This window comes from Acartia tonsa, chromosome 15 (genome assembly GCF_053477335.1).
Source record: "Acartia tonsa isolate MP-2025a chromosome 15, ASM5347733v1, whole genome shotgun sequence".
Taxonomy (NCBI): Eukaryota; Metazoa; Arthropoda; class Copepoda; order Calanoida; family Acartiidae; genus Acartia; species Acartia tonsa.
In genome coordinates this window covers 13285147-13291696 of record NC_137274.1, presented here as the reverse complement: position 1 = coordinate 13291696, position 6550 = coordinate 13285147, and the positions used below count along the sequence as shown (strand labels likewise).

Here is a 6550-nt window from a genome sequence, read left to right as displayed (position 1 = left end):
TATTTATGTCACGCGCCTAACATGGCAGTATTAGGTTCACTTTTTAACGTCTTTAGAAATAACCTGGTGTCGGGCCGAATTATTTTAAAAATCTGACAACATTACTTTAGGCTTAGTTTAGGGCTTTTGAGAAGGCGGGAGAGAGGGAGAGGGGAAAATTCTGTTGGGAGAAGGAGAGGGGTTTTATGGGGTGGGGGTGAGAGAAGAAGGGGTGGGGAAGGGAGGGAGGGGTTAGTAGAAAAAAATCCTCCAAGTGATAATATCATTCTATGATTATTTCTTAATTTTTCTTTATTATAAACAAACTTTTTCGCGCATTTTTGTGACAATAAATATTCGTGGATTTTGTGAAAAAAATTTACCGCATTTTTGTTTGTTTTTATGTACATTTTTAAGTAATTCCATTAGTTTTATATTATAATGTTTTATTATATAGAAATAAAGACAGGTAGAACAATTTGATGCGGTTTTTGTATCAAAACAAATCTTTAAAATAATTTATTTTCTTACATTTATATATAATAATATTCAAATTTGTTAATAAAATGTTTTTATATTATAAATTTTAGTAAATTTGATATGAAATTAATGTTTTAGAACATATTTTTGTAAGTTTATAACGTGGTGCCCCAAACCCGTAGCACAAGGCTTCGATTATAAGTAATTTTCTTTCTAACTCTCACTTTTTTACATTTCATATATCTATTTTTCCTATCGCCTTATCCTCTTTTTAACGGCATTATACTATAGTATAAAGTAGTAAGCTTTTTTTTTGTTTATTATAACAAAGGATCTCGCTAACTGCTGAATCAAATATATGGTTCTCCTTAACAGCTTTTTATAGGTCCAAGGGAGGTTTTTAACTTCGTTAAGGGAGGGCTTCTCGTCCTTACCAATAAAAAATATCCCCTTTTAGACAAAATTTGTTTTTTTCTTCATCTATTTGACTCTCCTAAAGGCTTTCAGTGTGTCGTAGCTGCTAGTTATGTTTTAAATCAGCGGCTGCACCCCATAGCATCTAGAGGCTTTTAGAAATCGAATGGATCGAAAAGAAAAAATTAGCCTAAAACCATCCCAGGTTATTACGCTTATATTACGCTTCCCTTAAATGTAGCTATAGCGCCATTAGTTAGAAGTCATTGAGATCTAAAGCTTCAGACAATAAATCTTACTTCTTTAATATTATATGACTAGCTGCGACGCCATTTGAGGCCTCTGGGGGCCCTTAAGGCATGGACTTCAATTCGCCCCCCCCTCTCTTTTTTTTATAGTATAAAAGCTAAATACCTTCCTAAGACTTAGCCATGAGAAGCTACACTGTAAAGGAGAACCGAATCGGTTGTTAACGAGATACTTTGCTACAGACAAAAAATCATCTTACTTCTTTGTTTGATCGGATAGATCCATTTGTTATTCATTTCACTTTTCTCTTATTAGAATTCTTTTATAGGGAGGGAGGAGACATTGGGGTGTTTATTACACTAGTCCCCAAAGTTTAAGATAAAGTTTTCTTTTTTGTTGGTGCTTAACAACTTTAGGGACTTTTACTGATTTTTGATATGTTGGTTTATTAAGTTAAGTGTCAAAAAGTTTCAAAACCTAATTGTAATTTACAGAAAGGGTAATTTTCTGTATCATCATTGGGGATGTACATCAATTTATCGGCCATTGTCTTTTTTTTCATTTTGATAGCGCGCCTTCTCTATAACTAGGGTCGGTACGTTATTACGTCCTTCACAAAATCGACTTCATAATCGGTTTGCAGTATAAAGTGTTAAAGAAAAGATTCCCATAATAATTGGGCATGTTTTAGCTCTTTTAACCGCTACTATGTATTACTTCATTCTTTCTTTCGCTCTTTCTTTCTCTCTCTCGCTTCTTCTCTTCCTTTCACTTCCTCCCTCTCCTTCTCCCTCTATATATCTCTCTCTTTCTCTCTCTCTATCTCTCTCTCCATCTCTCTTTTCTTTTTCTCTCACTCAAGCAAATTTTAAATGCGAAGCTTTTTTCAATTAGAACTGTTTTTTAAAAATTTATTTTTCCAGATTAAAAATGAAAATCCCAAATATTTAGTTATTTAAAAAAAATCAAATATAAAGTGCACATAGTTAAAAAAAGGTGATTTTTAGTTACAAATTAAAAAGTTAATTTTAAAAGTGAATCAAACTTTAATATAAATACTACATAGGTAAGATTTTTGTTAGAGTTAGCGAAGCTAGTCTATAGGTTTATTGTATGTCCGTCTGTCTGTCGTTCACGCTACAAAATATAAAAATTAGGGTTGGCAATCCGAATCCGCCCAATTTTTGGCCAATTTTGGAATTTCAGAATCCGGATTCCGTTTTTTAATAGCGGATTCGGATAATTGCTAGGCTAAAATTACAGTCTTGAGTTTTTTTGTCCGAATATGTGTTTTAATTTTTAACAGTCATTTTAGCCGCTGCTGTAGGGTCTAGAAATAAGAGAAAAGCTACTGTGAAAATATGAAAAAACGCAGCTTTAGATTCTGCCCAGTACCCAGTAAAAAATCCCTTAGGTAATCTATTTTCAAAAAAAACCTTTTAAAATGTTGCTAGAATCTAGAATCCGGAATCCGTCAAAAAATAAGAATCCGGAATCCGCGGAGAATCCGTTATATTTTTGGACTGATTCTTGTAAGAATCCGAATCCGATCCAAAAATTAGACGGATTGCCAACCCTATTAAAAATGATATTTTTTATAAATGTTTGTTTATTAATGTTTTTTTTGTGCTTTATCATCCTTGTTAATAGCGAAGCTTTTCTATAGATTCCGTCGGTCCGTCAGTCCGGGACAATTAGCTTCTTTAATATTCTGCTTATTTAGATCCGACACTCTACAAGTGTTAATGTCCATTTGTCCTATCGTTTCAAAGCTTCGCTTTTATGGATGTTGTCATCCTTGTTTTCTAAATATAAATTGTGCTCCGCTTTTTGTTGAAATTTAATATTTCAAATTAAAATGAGAATTTTGGGCCGGAGATGCAATCACGGAGTGAGGGAGGGAGGGGACAATGGACTGTAAATTACTGACCCAATTAAAGCTTTTAAATTCCCGATTTAAGTTCGTTTAAAGGATTACTTTACTTAACGATAGTTGGTGTTGAACAAGGATGACAATATCCATAAAAGCGAAGCTCTGAAATGTTAGTACAAACGAACATTAACACTTGTAAAGTATCAGAAGAGAACTGAAAAATCAGAAATCTGTGATGATGGCGGCTCCGGATTTGGCTCCGGCTCCGACCTAAAATCAAGATTTCACGTACGAACGGACTGACAAATTTAATTAAAGAGTAGCTTCGGCACTAAAAATTTGAATTATAGAAAATTTGAAGCTATTTGATCTATAACCTTTTTATTTCTCTCTCCACATGCCTCTCTCCCTTACTCTCTCTCTCTATCTCCCTCTCTTTTTCTTTCTCTCTCTCTCTCTCTTCTCTCTCGCTCAAGCAAATTTTTAATGCGAAGCTTTTTAACAATACCTATTCAATTTCAAGTTTTTCGTTTGGCTGACCTTTTTATATGTTGTTTTACGGATGTTGACATCCTTGTGTAAAGCGAAGATTTTCTATAATTAGGGTCCGGAACGTTAGCTTTTCTTATTAATTTAGATATGATAGAACTGTTCATTCGATTTCAAACTTTGCATGATGATTTCTATAATAGTTAGGTAGATAATAAAAGTTTCTTAAGTTGCTAAGCCATTGAATGACTTATACATTGGGTAGTAGTATAATTTACAGTCCAATGTCCCCTCCCTCCCTCCTTGATTGAAATAAAGCAGGCTTCTGGTTGGGGGCAATTATGTTTATTAACAAGGGGGCCCACTTAGGGCGTGTCCGACTTTATAGGGATCTAAAGGGATAAGACAATGGCCGATAAATCGATATACATACCCAATGGCAATGATGATACACAAAATTACCCCTTTTGTAGATTGCAACTGGAGATCAAAACGTTTGGACACTCAATAAACCAACCAATCCAAATTGAAAAAATAAACCCAAAGTTGTTGAACCAATGAATAAAAAAATATTATTATAAAACTTTGGGAACTTGTGCGGCGTGTCCATTGTTCTCTTCCTACCTTGCCAACTTTAGCTTTGTGCGTCAATTTTTTTTTGTACTTCCACTTAGAACTATTTCTCGTATTCATTCGAATCCGGTGGATAGGAACCGGTTCTCATTCATACGAAAAAATTATGTCTAGCATCGTATTATATCCAGCTTTCTACGAATATAAAAATGTACAATCATAAGATTAAAACCAGTTTTTTTAGCCCGTGCCTTTGGCACTTTTGGGTTAAAAAACTGGTTTTTATCCTATAATTGTACATTCTATAATTGCAGAAAGCTGTTTATAATACGATGAAAGAAATAACTATTCTTGACCACCAAAATCCTCTTTTCTTTGATTCCTCATCGTAATAGGAATAATCATAATAAGTTTCGATACATTTATATTTTATGAAACAAGGATGACAACATCCATAAAAGCGAAGCACTGAAACGGTAGGACAAACGGTCATTAACACTTGTATAGTTTCAGAACTGAATAATCCTAATATAAATGTATAAGAGTCAAAGCAAAATTGTAAGTAAATATGTTAAAAAACTGCTTGATACAGGATAATGTTTATGGACATACTTACATTTTTAGGACTTGATTATAGAGTTGCTTCGTTTATTACATTATACTTTGTTGTCCCAGGAATCAATATACCAAAAATCAGATCAATCCGATAATTAGATCACATAAAAATTTGATGTTAAAAAAGTAAAAAAATCAACATGTTTAAAATGAACGTACAGACATTTTGGTAATGATTATAGAGTTGCTACGCTTTCTAAATCGTACCTAACTGCTAAAGGAATCACCATGCAAAATTTGAAATCGATAGGACAATTCTAACATGCCTAAATTAACGAAAAAAGCTATCCGTGACGGACGGACGGACGGACGTACGGAGTGACGGACGGACGGACCGACCCTAATTATAGAAAAGCTTCGCTTTTAAAAATAGCATTAAAAAATTTATGTTTAAAAAATAGACGTTTGGCGCTATATTTTTTTTTGCTATTTCTCTTGGGAGTGTGGTGGTACCCTACCCCAAAATAGATATACAATATACGCCTTCCCATGACCTTAAAGAAGCTACACTGTAAAGGAGAACCAAATCGGTTCAGCGGTAAGAGAGATCCTTCAGTACAGACAGACAAACACACAGACAGAGATCCTTTTTCTTTTTATTTCTAGCCGCTGTAATTAACCCCCTCGGGGCTCGTCTTTCTAACCTCTGCTTAACCTATCCTAAAGAAAGCATAGTTTTCTTCAAACTATACATTTTTGGTCCATATGTTTTGGAAATATCGTTAAATCTTGGGTTGGGGGAGAGTGTTTGTTTTTAGATTAAAACAAGGATGACAACATCCATAAAAGCGAAGCTCTGAAACTGTAGGACAAACGGACATTATCACTTGTATAATGTCAGAACTGAATAATCAGAATGCGAATGTATAAGAGTCAAATCAAAATTGTAAGTAAATTTGTTGAAAAACTGCTTGATACAGGATAATGATTATGGACATACTTACATTTTTAGGACTTGATTATAGAGTTGCTTCGCTTATAATATTGTACTTTGTTGTCCCAGGAATCAGTATACCAAAAATCAGACCAATCGGATAATTAGGTCACATACAAATTTGTTGTTAAAAATGTAAAAATCAACATGTTTAAAATGGACGTACGGACACTTTGGTGATGATTATAGAGTTGCTACGCTTTCTAAATCGTACCTAACTATTACAGGAACTACCATGCAAAATTTGAAATCGATAGGACAATTCTAACATGCCTAAATAAACGAAAAAAGCTATTTAAAAAAGTAAAAAAATCAACATGTTTAAAATGGACGTACGGACATTTTGGTAATGATTATAGAGTTGCTACGCTTTCTAAATCGTACCTAACTACTAAAGGAATCACCATGCAAAATTTGAAAGCGATAGGACAATTCTAACATGTCTAAATTAACGAAAAAAGCTATCCGTGACGGACGGACGGACGGACGTACGGACGGACGGACGTACGGACGGACGGACCGACCCTAATTATAGAAAAGCTTCGCTTTTAAAAATATGTTAAGCTAATGTTGTATAAATATGCAGGGAGGAAGGTATCATTGGACTGTAAATTATACTTGTGTGCAAGGTATTATTAACCAATCTCTCAGCTAGTGGTTGAAACGTTTGAACACTCAAGTTATTGACCAACCAATCAAAATTAAATACATGCCCCTAAAGTCATTGAGCCAATGAATAAGAAAACGTTATTATAAAACTTTGGGGTCTAGGGTAATAAACAGCCCAATGTCTCCTCCCTCCCTGGGTACAACTAGTTACCCCTCCCCCCCCCATATGGCTTAGTTCAACAAGAATGACAACTTTTCCAGAAGCGAAGCAGACGCAAACTAACCTAATTCCTTATTTAAAAGTAACAGGATGCCTGGTTGTGTCTATAGCTTTC

The 6550-nt window shown here is 34.2% G+C and overlaps 1 protein-coding gene across 1 annotated transcript in view; it reads left to right on the top strand.

Moving 5' to 3' along the window:
- The first annotated feature begins 2043 nt into the window (after positions 1 to 2043).
- PlexB (plexin B) overlaps positions 2044 to 6550 on the top strand; it is a 69590-nt gene continuing 65083 nt past the window's right edge. Inside the window, exon 1 of the mRNA XM_080149735.1 lies at positions 2044 to 2188. The gene's annotated coding sequence lies outside the window, so the exon portion shown is untranslated. The remainder of the gene's footprint in view (positions 2189 to 6550) is intronic.